The sequence below is a fragment of the Silene latifolia genome, chromosome 10 (genome assembly GCF_048544455.1).
Source record: "Silene latifolia isolate original U9 population chromosome 10, ASM4854445v1, whole genome shotgun sequence".
Taxonomy (NCBI): domain Eukaryota; kingdom Viridiplantae; phylum Streptophyta; class Magnoliopsida; order Caryophyllales; family Caryophyllaceae; genus Silene; species Silene latifolia.
The window spans coordinates 40,379,264-40,393,152 of NC_133535.1; positions in this window are offsets into that span (position 1 = coordinate 40,379,264).

The window sequence follows — 13,889 nt, forward strand, 5'->3', positions numbered from 1 at the left end:
GTGGACGGTATCATCTTGACAGAATTCGGTTTCGTCAGTCACGAATACCTCTTGTTGTTTCGACATCTTCTTAGCTTTTTAGGTGGGTTTTTGTGTGTTTCTTCTTTTTTTTTGTTTGGGAATGAATGTGACTAGCTTCTAGTATCTTTCCCCACAGACGGCGCCAATTGTTCCGGGTATAATTCCAGAGCAGTTATTTGTTACCACCCGTGCTTGTAGAATGACGTCTTTGGTTGAATCCTCCTTTCGGCCTCCTGAAACAGTGAACAAACTGAGGGCTCGGCTTTGGACCGAGCGAACTCACTCCGACGCTCAAGTCAGTAAACTTAAAGAGATAAGTTGTTGTTACTTGGCTAAGTATATATTGTAGAGAGATAAGGAAGATATTACCAGATGAATAGTGATTCTTAGGTTAAATTGTGGATCCTCTCCTCAATGAGGGTTGAGGAGTATTTATAGACTTTCACCTTTTGTCACGTAGTGGCCAAGTGGCCAAGTGGCTAGCAGGTGGAAAGACCGTTCTACCCTCGGCCGATGGACCCATGGCAGGCCGGCCGAGGGGTCTTGGATATGAGTACGCGGATATGTGCCCCGGCTGGCTGGTTGCCTGGCCGAGACCCAAGAGACAGGCCGACAGGCTGCGTCGGCTAGGCTGTCTAAGTCGTTGACTTGCTGTGGATATCTTTGACCTTGCTCAATATGTTGACTCGGTCAGCGGGTGCAGAATATGCCCCATCAGATATAAACAAACTCGAGTCTTGTTAGACCATGTATGGAAGTGATTAGGAGGAAAGTAAGTCGACTTGTAGGTGTTGTACAATCTAATCGATTCGGCTCCGGGACCCAACTCTTCCTAAGAGCCGTAAGACATAAACTAACTCGGTTCCTCTATAACATTAATTTCTTGCAACTTTGTGAACATGTTTGTATGATCAACTCGCACGAATCCCTTATGAACCCATGATATCCTAGCACTTTTAATCATTTGTTTACATCCTTCCTTCTATTGCTTGTTTTACATTATTGCTTGCATTAGTTTAGACACGGCTACAAATCCAAACAAATTTTGACACTAGCATAAATTGAGATAGATGGACTTAGAACCCAAAGCACACCGTCCCATCAATCGACCTCGACTTACCGCTAACTAGTTGTTTGTTGAGTATCTAAATGTGTTTGATTGGATGTGTGACGACCAACTCTTGTCCCATCAGTTTAACTTCAAAATAGATGTTTTATAACTCTTAGACTTTTCAGGATAATCAACTAATCATGTGGTGCATGTTTGTAGGTTTTCGTCCCGGTAAGCACTGGCGATCAAGATCACTACTCTTGCATTTGCATAAATTTCCTCTCTGAGCAGATCGAGTACCTTGATAATCGTTTTTACGAGGACGATCTTCTGACGTTACCATATGGAGGGCTTGCGCGTATTACTGTAAGACTTACTAAACTGGTGACTAGATTAATTTTCAGCTCCGTGGTTTTGTTAATTTATCTTCCCTTTAAACGCCTTGCCTAACTTCTGCCAGGCTGATGAGATGGGAAAGTATATGGTCTCCAAAGGGCTCGACAAAGGGAAGAAAGTTGAAGGGTTTAATTTTGTAAACATTAAATTCAACTGGCAGGGAGCAGCGTATTCTGAGAATGACTGTGGTCTTTACGTCATGGTTCATATGTTGCTATACCGTGGAGAGCCATTCGAGTGTACCATAGGGACAAAGGACAGCAATGACCTCATGCGCGCGGAAATTGTTGCCACCCTTGTCCTCGGTGACATTAACCAGGAAAGGGAAGTTGTGTTATCTAGGGTAAGAACGTTTAAGGCGGTTAAAGACCGTGAACTGGCGTCGATGATTGAGGCACAGAGGTTAGTCGGCAACACAAGTGGAAGGAAGAGAGGTATCGGAATCGCCGGAGAGAACAGTACTACTAAACGCCCTTGCTCTAAAGTCCGTTCATCCTATCGGACTCCACCTTCCAAAGTAGCCCTGGGCCAGACGCCGTCTAGTTGGGCCCTCTCAACTGTTAGTAGCCGCTCCCGGGGTAAGGGCGATGGTCTTGGTTGCACCCCATTTTGCGGGGAACCAGACCCCGACCTTACAGTGGTCGCCAAGATGCTCAAGTTAAACAAGGCATTAATTAAGGATATCCCGGTGTATCGCAAACAAGTGGCAGATTACGTTTTCCTTGAGGACTACAAATTTCCAAATGGGTAAGCTGTCTAAAATCAACAGAACCACTTGAGTACTGTTTTATGCTTTGTATAACTTCATCTATGAAATGTATAACTTTACCAACTAAAGTTATACATATCGTTAATGGAGTTACACAATCTTAATTTGCAGTTATACGTTTCATCACTGAAGTTATGCAGTCATTTTAATAGCAGTTACCTTTCCATTTAGTAGACGTTATAGCCTGATTAGCACTTGCTGTCTGAACCACAGTGAACCACTGGTGAACTATGCTCGTCATGCAACGATGAATAGGTTGAAAATGTTGTCCATGCTCCCTGAGACCCCAATGGATGATTCAGTGATTGAGTGTTGGTCCATGTTGCTTAATCGTTTGGAGGCAGAGGAGTGCGCGTTTTCTCGTTCGTCTTTCTTCGGTATCCGTCATATGGTATGGTTGTAATCAATCCTTTAATATGCTATAAGAGTTACAAATACCCTCTATGGAGTTATACATAGAGGGTATGATATTTAAAACTTTCACAGTGGAAAATAAGACTAAAGTTATACATATCCTCTATGGAGTTACACATTCTGTAATGAGAAGTTATTAACAGCCAGTATAAAGTTAGTTGGTCGGTCGGAACTATATTCTATTTTTCGGAACAATTGTCGTTGGAAGTACCTAGACCAAAACACAATTTATAGCTTCACAAACAACTCTACAATTAGTAAAGAGGCAAGTAAAGGTCGGATCCCAAGGGACGGGAATTGAGATGAGATTTCTATTGCAACTAGTGGTGTCTTAGGGGTGTCACAATTGGGTTGATGTAGAAGGTCACTAAACTAAATAGCAATGAAAGTAAACAAGCAAGATGAATTAAAAAGGGTCGTGAACAATTGATAAAAAGCACTAGGGTGTCATGGGGTCATAGGGGATTCATGGGAATTGATCATACAAACATGTTCTCAAATTATAAGCAAGCAATTATTGTTGTGATGGATCGAGTTGGTTTATATCTTACAATCCTAGGAAAGTTTGGGTCCCGGAGCCGAATCGATTAGATTGTACAACACCTACAAGTCGACTTAGTCTTTCCTACTCAACAACATGCATGGTCTAATGAGACTCGAGTTGGTTTATGTCTTACAAGTCTCATTGAAAAGATAGGTGATGGGTAAAAAATGCAAGGATTCATAGGCTCGCATTTCATCAAACATAACATGTGCATGAGTTGAGATCAAAACAAGCAAGCAAATAAACCATGAAAGCATATTAATTTAAGCATGAATCATTCCCCATGTTGGTTTCCCCTAATTACCCATTAACCCTAGCTAAGGAACTACTCGCTCATTATCATGTTGAACATGCTAGCAAGGTTGTCAATCATACCAACAAAATGAAACATGATGAATAAATGAAAGTAATTAACAATAATTAAAAAGGGATTAAGAGAATTATACCTACTAATGATTCCAATAATAAAGCAAGAATAAAAGAAGTACTTGATGCTTGATTGAGAGGTTGTCAATCTCCCAATAATAACCCAAATAATCTTCAATTACCCAAAATAAAGGATGAACAAGAGAGAGATTAAGGAAATAAAACTTGTATTAAAACTTGATTAATTGTTGATTACAAAACTAAAGAGAGATTTGATTGATATTAACTACACTAAAGATTGCTAAGAAGAACATGCTCTTCTCATTAGACTAATGGGGTATTTATAGTGGAAATTAGGTGGATGCATTAGGGTTAACTAAGGGCTTAAATGACAATTAAGTCCCTACTTAAGGAAACGCCGGTATTTTTAGAAGGATGGGCATCTTTCTTGAAACTTGAAGAAACGGATTTGTGATGATGGACTGGAATCCGTGCGTCTTAGGCACGGGACGTGCGGATTCAGGGGTCTCTGCCCGGGCGTCTTTGGGAGAAGACGCACGTCTTCTGGTAGCTGCTGCCCGGGCGTCTTTGATGGAAGACGCACGGATTGTGGTGCTGGGGACGGGCGGATTCAGGACAATCCGCACGGATTGCTCCTCAGTTTTGTTTCTTCTTCTTTTCTTCCCTTTTCTTCATAAAATCCTTGGGGATTTCCTCGGGGATGCAAGGATCTTTCCTCATCATTGCCCATCTACTATAATATGTACAAAGGCCTTCTAATCTTGTCTCTCCTTGATGCTTGGTCATTGAATTCAATCAATTTAGTCTTGTTTTGCCATGAAAATGCAAGATTCTTACTCCTTTCCTACCAAGGGATCAAAATCTCAAAGAATATGCAAAACAAAGAACTAAAGACAATAAATGACCCAAATATGCACTAAAAAGCATGGGAACAAGGCTAATTCGGGGGCTAAATATGCTCTAATTATGGTCACATCATTAGTCATACTTCAATATGCTATAAGAGTTACGGTGCAACTCCATTGCACAACCCCTATAACTCCTCTGCTATTCTCATACATATACTTCTACCTGAGAAGGAAACAATCTTGGACTTTGTACGAAACCCTGTCCAACAAACACAGAACACCGAAAAGTTGTACGATGTGTGGGACGTCTTTAGACAAGACAGTGGATCTGATTTCAGCTTGAAGGCTGATTTAATCTTCGTACCCATTAAGATTGAAGCTCATTATGCATGTAATACTACGGTTTTATGAGCCTCTGGGTACTCTATCGAGTGGGCCTTACTCTGTCGAGTAAGGGTGTTTTATGATTTAAAACAGTTTCTGACCTGTTGGGTACTCGATCGAGTAACCTCGATACTCGATCGAGTAGGCGGCACTCGATCGATTATGTCAGCTACTCGATCGAGTAGCCGGTTTACGGGGTGATGATTTATCGGGTTTTGTTAATAATGCGATTTAATATATAATCACTTCCGTCACTTTCTTAATACACTTTTACAAACCTAATTACTTAATTTCAAGAGAGAAAACAATCTACGTTCTTCGCATCAATCGCATTATTGGCATATCCCGGAGCTTGGAAGGTCGGAGTTCGTCTTTCTTTATACCTTTGTGATCCTTGTGTCGAGGGTAAGATCTACGTACTGTTTTTATGGTATTTCGTTAAAGTTAGTCAAACCCTAATTTGGGGATTTGGGGGTTTTGTTGTATTTCTTGATTGGTAGTAATTGTATGATTGTATGTTAGGAGGAGGATTCGTAGAAGAAGCCTTTTGATAACAGTTGTTGAGATCGTCTGATCATGTGTTGCTTTCCAAGTAGGGTTTCCTACTCGATTAGTCCCATAATATGTGGTGGTGATTTGTGATTGTTGATTGTTATCATACGAGTATTGTGACGGTTGTTGGTGTTGATTGTTGTTTAGTAGTTGTGATTGTTTGTATCTGTTTGTGTTCTTCGGGTGTCCCCTGGCCGAGTGGAGTCACTTGCGGGAGTGGCTTCACGCCCATTATTCGCCTTCTGTGGAACCCGCCATAGAAGGGATGTGCACATTAAGGAATTTGGGTTTATCGCTCGACAGAGATGAGCGGGGATTAGGTGGGAACGGTTGCGGTCCCCCACTGGCGGCGTGGAGTGACCTGTTGCGATGGGCACTCTGGCAGGGCTACACACTTTAGTGTGTAGTCAGTATTGTAGAGTTGGGAATGGAGTTCGGAGTATATCTGTGATGATTGAGCTGTGTTGTTTGTTGTGTTGTGGATTATATAAATTGTGTGATTAGTACTGACCCCGTTTATTGTTTTAAAAACTGTGGTGATCCATTCGGGGATGGTGAGCAGTTGTTGAGCAGGTATGAGTCGAGTTACATGGGATAACTGGGATGTGCCACTTTCAAATGATAGAGTCTTCCGCTGTAGCCTGAGTAGTTTATTAAACATTTCATTTAGTTGAGTAGACAGTTGGTTTTGAGAACATGTAACAGTATTTTGGTATTTGGTTTTGGATTGTATCTTATTCACTAAAGTTATACTATTTAAATGCTGTTTCGTTATTGTCTTATGATTATCATTGCCTCGGGCAACTGAGATGGTAGCATCTTTATACCTGAGTGGTCCTGGTAAGGGCACTTGGAGTATGGGGGTGTTACAAAATGGTATCAGAGAGACGATCCTGAAACCTGTAACCAATGAATCTAATGAACATAGGGAGTCAATTAAAATGAACCCGGGGTAAAGGTTGTAGGAGCTAATGCAAAGGCTTGGGAGACGTCCTAAAGTCGCGAACTCGCCCTACAATTTTGAACCGGTCACATGGGGGGTATATGTCAAGGTCGTATGTGGTGTTTGTTAGCTTGTATGTGAATGTGATGATATATCTTGTGAATTGATGGATGTTGGGAGTAGAAGATTGATATGGTGATTGAAAAGTTAGTGAAGTATATATATATGTTGTTCGTATAAGAAGCATGATGGTTGTTTATTATGTGGCATTTGATAACATGAAATAGTTGTTTTGTTGATTGAATGAGGAGTTGTGTAGAATCGCATGCATAGTTAGATTATAATGTTGAGTTTATAAAGTTGTATAGTATGTTGGAATATGAGAGATAACATGCGGGTAGTATATACGAGTCAGCATGACTCGATCGAGTAGGGGGTACTCGATCGAGTAGGTGAGGTACTCGGTCGAGTGGGTCTGACTCGATCGAGTGGGTATTTGACGTTTTTATAACCAGAATCGTGTTTTGGGGTACTCGATCGAGTACATAGGGCACTCGATCGAGTAGGGGTCACTCGATCGAGTGGTCGTGCTACTCGGTCGAGTATGTTAGAGATCGAAGGTCCGTTTTGGGTCGATGTTGGGGCACTCGATCGAGTATGGTGGGCACTCGATCGAGTAGCCTCTACTCGATCGAGTAGGTTTAGGCACTCGATCGAGTGTGTTCTGGGCAGTCTGTTTTCGTGTTTTAGGGTTATAGTGCGTATGTTTATATCTACCCTTTCTTATATAGTTTCAAGATGCCGCCCAAGAAAAACGCTTTGTATGCGAGAGCTGAGAACATGAACATCGATGATATCGTTAAGATGTTGGAGCATCAGGATGCTCTTACGGAGGCCCTAAAGAGAGTGGGAAAGGATAAGGAGGTTGATCACTCTAAGATCAGCCTTTATATAGCGAGGTTTAACCCAAAAGAGTACAAGGGGACCGGGAGCCAAACCTTCTTGACAACGGCATCGTGAGATGGAGAACATATCGGACCCGGTACACTCGTCCCGATGAGATGAGAGTAGAACAAGCTGCGTTCTACTTGAGGGAAGCAGCTGGTGAGTGGTAGGACAAGGTGAAAGTGAGTGCTAGAGAGATGTATACGAAGCAGGGCTTACCTGCTATACCTTGGGAAGAGTTTCGGAGGGTTATGAGGAAAGAGTTTGTACCTGAGCATGTGAGGAGTAAGTTGAGGGAGGAGTTTGATGGGTTCAGGATGACATCTGATATGTCAGTTGCTGAGTACTACAAACAGTTTAATGAGAAGTCTAGGTATGCTGAGGACATGGGTTTGAGTGAGGAGAACCTAGCGCTGAGATTTGAGAGGGGGTTGACCCCCAAAATCATGGACAAGTTACCCGTGGGAGTCCTTACTGGTGTTAAGGAAGCTTATGAGAGGGCTGGGAGAGCTGAGAGGTTGGTGGAGATGGCTCAGGCGAGAGTAGTTGAGAAAAGAAAGGCTGAGAGTGAAGGTGGTGGCCAATCTAGCCACAAGAAAGGCAACCACAATCAGGCTAGAGCGTTTTCTTCTGGGTCAGGGTTCAGTAGTGGGGCTTCCTTTGGGTGTGGCCGTATGAGTGGTAGTGGTAGTTGGGGAATGACCTGCTATGGCTGTGGCGGTGTAGGCCACAAGAGACCTGAGTGCACGAGTGTACCTGGAGCTTTTCAGAGATCGGCTCAAGGCAGCTATTCTCAGGGGCCGGCACAGAGTTATGCGAGCAATAGACCGTCTGGGTCATGGTCTAACCGGGGAAGTCAGAGCTATCAGGGTGGAGGTAACCGCAATGGCGGTAATTTCTATCGAAAACCAGCTACGAACAACAACAACAATCGGGGGTCGGGTGCTAAGCCGACCACATCGGCCAAGATCTTGTCCAGGAGGTGGACAAGACCAAAGGAAAGTCATTGTTCATGATGGACAAGAAAGCAGCAGAGGATGATGCACATGTTATCACTGGTACTTTTCTTGTTAACGGTATTCATACCTTTGTTTTGTTTGATTCGGGAGCGTCAAAGTCGTTTGTATCTTCGAGTCATGTTAAACGATTGGGTTTGAGGGTATATGAGTCTGTAAGTGAGAAAGTTTTTATACCTTCGGGTGAGTCTGTATCATGTGGGAGGTTGTATAGGGATGTATCTATGATAGTTGGGCAAGTTGATCTACCTGTAGACTTGCTAGAGATTCCTTTTGATAGTTTTGAGATGATAGTCGGGATGGATTGGTTGGGAAAGTATAAAGCTAAGATAGACTGTCATCAAAAGAAAGTGTCTTTGAGAGGTCCTAAGGGTGTTAGTGTGTCTTATCGTGGGTTTGTGGTCAAACCCAAAGTTAAGTTGATTGCAGATGTGACCTTGAAGTCCTATCTGAGGAAGTGGTGCCCTTTGATCTTGTGCCATGTGAGAGATGATTGGATAGAGAGTTCGACGATAGATCAGATACCAGTTGTGGGGGAGTTTGCAGATGTTTTTCCAGAGGAGATTCCAGGGTTACCACCGAAGAGGGAGATAGATTTCACGGTTGAGTTGAAACCGGGGACGGGGCCAATCTCTAAGGCACCGTACCGGATGGGTTCTAAAGAGATGGAGGAGCTCAGGAAACAGTTAGATGATCTGATAGAGAAGGGATACATTAGACCTAGTGTATCACCGTGGGGAGCACCAGTTCTTTTTGTGAAGAAGAAAGATGGGAGCTTGAGGTTGTGCATAGACTACAGGGAGTTGAACCGAGTGACGGTGAAGAACAAGTATCCTTTGCCAAGGATAGATGACCTGTTTGATCAGTTGAGTGGTGCATCAGTCTTTTCCAAGATTGATTTGAGGTCGGGGTACCATCAGGTGAAGATCAGAGAGGTGGACATACCAAAGACAGCTTTCATGTCGAGGTATGGCCACTATGAGTATGTGGTGATGCCGTTTGGGTTATCTAATGCACCGACTGTGTTTATGGACTTGATGAACAGAATCTTCAGACATTTTTTGGACAAGTTCGTGGTGGTGTTTATCGATGACATCCTAGTCTACTCCAAGACTAAGGAGGAGCATGAGGAACATCTGAGGATTACGTTGCAGACCTTCAGGGAGCATGAGTTATATGCTAAGCTATCCAAGTGTGAGTTCTGATTAGAGAAAGTTGCTTTTCTGGGGCATGTGATCTCTAAGGATGGGGTAGCTGTGGATCCGGCAAAGATTGAGGCAGTGACAAAGTGGGAAGCACCAAAGAATGTTGCTGAGATCAGGAGTTTCTTGGGTTTAGCTGGATACTACAGACGGTTCGTGAAAGATTTCTCCAAGATTGCTAGACCTATGATAGCTTTGATGAGAAAAGAGAACAGGTTCCGTTGGGATGAGAGTTATGAGACGGCGTTCCAAACATTAAAGGAGTGTTTGACCACAGCTCCTATCTTAACATTGCCTGAAGGGATCGAGAACTTTGAGGTTTATACAGATGCCTCAAAGAATGGGTTGGGATGTGTGTTGATGCAGAACGGTAAGGTGATTGCCTATGCTTCTAGGCAGTTGAAGCCTTGTGAGGAGAACTATCCTACACATGATATAGAGTTGGGTGCAATGGTGTTTGCTCTTAAGATTTGGAGACATTACCTTTATGGGGCGACCTTTAAGGTATTTTCTGATCACAAAAGTCTCAAGTACATCTTCACTCAAAAGGAGTTGAACATGAGACAGAGGAGGTGGATGGAGCTGATTGGCGATTATGACATGGATATTATCTACCATGAAGGGAAGCCAATGTTGTTGCAGATTCTTTGAGTAGGAAGAGTGTACATTACTTGTGTACAGCTCTATCTTTGATGAGGTTGAGAGATAAGGTGGGGAGGTTTGGGATACATATGATGCAGAGAGGGGATGCCATGGGAGATTTGACAGTGCAGCCTGATCTTTATGACGATATTCGAGGTAAACAGGCATTGGATCCTAAGATAGTTGAGTGAAGAGCTGGAGTAGAGAAAGGGACAGTGTCTCGATTCTCTATTCATACAGATGGTAGTTTGAGGTTTGATGGTAGGTGGTGTGTCCCTAATGATGAGGAGCTGAAAAAGACAATCATGACAGAGGCACATTGTACACCGTATTCAGTACATCCAGGTGGTGACAAGTTGTACAAGGATTTAAAGAACACGTTCTGGTGGCCTGGGATGAAGAAAGAAACAGCTGAGTTTGTGGCCCGTTGTTTGACATGCCAGAAAGTTAAAGGGGAACAGCGACGACCACAAGGTAAGATTCAGTCTTTAGAGGTACCTGAGTGGAAGTGGGAATCCATTTCTATGGATTTTATCGTGGGTTTGCCAAAGAGTCAACAGGGTAACAATATGATATGGGTAATAGTGGATCGACTGACCAAGTCAGCTCACTTTGTGCCAATGGAAGATACATGGACTAAGGCACAATTAGCTATGGCTTATCGGAAGAATGTGCTTAAGTTACATGGAGTCCCTAAGGACATAGTATCTGACAGAGATGCGAGGTTTATCTCAAGGTTTTGGAAAGAGTTGCAGGAATCTTTGGGCACAACTTTGAAGATAAGTACAAAGATTTCATCCTGCGCGACGACAGTCGATCGAGAGAACGATCAAGACTCTTGAGGATATGTTACGAGCTTGTGTGATGGACTTTGGTGGTAACTGGGAACAAAGGTTGGATTTGATAGAGTTTTCTTACAACAACAGCTATCACACTAGTATTGGTATGGCACCGTTTGAGGCCTTATATGGGAGGAGATGTAGGAGTCCGATTTGTTGGGACGACAAAGATCTTTGAGGCAATGGTTCTAGGACCAGAGATGGTACATGAGATGGTTGAGCAGATTAAGATGATCAGGGAAAGGATGAGAGCGGCTCGGGATAGGCAAAAGAGTTATGCAGATCTACATCGCCGGGATATAGAGTTTCAGGTTGGGAGTAAGGTCCTTCTGAAAGTGTCTCCTATGCGTGGGGTTATGAGATTTGGGAAGAAAGGCAAGCTGAGTCAGAAGTTCATAGGGCCTTATGAGATCTTAGAGCGGGTTGGAGAGGTTGCATATCGTTTGGCTTTGCCAGCTGCGTTAGGGAGGGTGCATAATGTGTTTCATGTATCTCAGCTGCGGAAGTATGTGAGTGATCCGTCACATGTGTTAGAGGCAGAGAGCTTAGAGCTAGATGAGTCTTTGTCATACCTTGAGGTGCCTAAGCAGATTCTTGACCGGAAGGTTTGGAAGACTAGGAGTGGTGAGACAGTTTTGCTTAAGATCCTTTGGTCTAACCACGAGTCTGAGGAAGCTACATGGGAGGCAAAGGAGGCCATGAGAGAGCGTTACCCTTTCCTTTTTTATCAGGTATGTATGGTTACGGGAACGTAACCTTGTTTCTTTTAGGAGGGTAGGAGATGATCGCGAAGAGTTTTTAAGAGCTTTTATACCTTTTTATGTTGTGTCGGTATGTGATGTGACCATAATTAGAGCATATTTAGGCCCCGAATTAGCCTTGTTCCCATGCTTTTTAGTGCATATTTGGGTCATTTATTGTCTTTAGTTCTTTGTTTTGCATATTCTTTGAGATTTTGATCCCTTGGTAGGAAAGGAGTATAAATCTTGCATTTTCATGGCAAAATGAGACTAAATTGATTGAATTCAATGACCAAGCATCAAGGAGAGACAAGATTAGAAGGCCTTTGTACATATTATAGTAGATGGGCAATGATGAGTAAAGATCCTTGCATCCCCAAGGAAATCCCCAAGGATTTTATGAAGAAAAGGGAAGAAAAGAAGAAGAAACAAGACTGAGGAGCAATCCGTGCGGATTGTCCTGAAGACGCCCGTCCCCAGCACCACAATCCGTGCGTCTTCTCCCAAAGACGCCCGGGCAGCAGCATCCCAAAGACGCCCGTCTTCTCCCAAAGACGCCCGTGCAGAGACCCCTGAATCCGCACGTCCTGTGCCTAAGACGCACGAATTCCAAGACAGCACAACTTCGTTTCTTCAAGTTTCAAGAAAGATGCCCATCCTTCTAAAAATACCGGCGTTTCCTTAAGTAGGGACTTAATCGTCATTTAAGCCCTTAGTTAACCCTAATGCATCCACCTAATTTCCACTATAAATACCCCATTAGTCTAATTGGAAGAGCATGTTCTTCTTAGCAATCTCTAGTGTAGTTAATATCAATCAAATCTCTCTTTAATCTTGTAATCAACAATTAATCAAGTTTTAATACAAGTTTTATTTCCTTAATCTCTCTCTTGTTCATCCTTTATTTTGGGTAATTGAAGATTATTTGGGTTATTATTGGGAGATTGACAACCTCACAATCAAGCATCAAGTACTTCTTTTATTCTTGCTTTATTATTGGAATCATTAGTAGGTATAATTCTCTTAATCCCTTTTTAATTATTGTTAATTACTTTCATTTATTCATCATGTTTCACTTTGTTGGTATGATTGACAACCTTGCTAGCATGTTCAACATGATAATGAGTGAGTAGTTCCTTAGCTAGGGTTAATGGGTAATTAGGGGAAACCAACATGGGGAATGATTCATGCTTAAATTAATATGCTTTCATGGTTTATTTGCTTGCTTGTTTTGATCTCAACTCATGCACATGTTATGTTTGATGAAATGCGAGCCTATGAATCCTTGCATTTTTTACCCATCACCTATCTTTTCAATGAGACTTGTAAGACATAAACCAACTCGAGTCTCATTAGACCATGCATGTTGTTGAGTAGGGAAGACTAAGTCGACTTGTAGGTGTTGTACAATCTAATCGATTCGGCTCCGGGACCCAAACTTTCCTAGGATTGTAAGATATAAACCAACTCGATCCATCACAACAATAATTGCTTGCTTATAATTTGAGAAAATGTTTGTATGATCAATTCCCATGAATCCCCTATGACCCCATGACACCCTAGTGCTTTTTATCAATTGTTTACAACCCTTTTAATTCATCTTGCTTGTTTACTTTCATTGCTATTTAGTTTAGTGACCTTCTATTCAAACCCCAATTGTGACACCACTAGTTGCAATAGAAATCCCATCTCAATTCCCGTCCCTTGGGATCCGACCTTTACTTGCCTCTTTACTAATTGTAGAGTTGTTTGTGAAGCTATAAATTGTGTTTTGGTCTAGGTGCTCCTAACGACAAGTTACCGAAAGATTGTCTCCGACCAAAAATGGCGCCGTTGCCGGGGACGGTGTTAACTTGATTTAGATTTTCTTGTATTGTTATTAGTTGTGTCTTTATTTACCTTGGGGAAGTAAAACTCCTCAAGGTTTGTTCTAATTGTTTTCGAGTTGTTTGATATTTTGCATGTCTAGAAGGTCACAAGGTGACTTGTTACCTTTTGATCGTGAAATTGAAAGGACTTTGACAACCAATAGAAGACTTGCTAGGAGAACTTTGAGAGGTGTTAGTGAGGTTATTCAACCAACTATTGAGTTCATCAACCCTTTTGCAAGAGAAGGTAAGGAGAACCCAACACAAAATCAACCCACAATGCCTAAGTTTTCATCACATTCCGTACCCACCGAGGATAATTTACCCA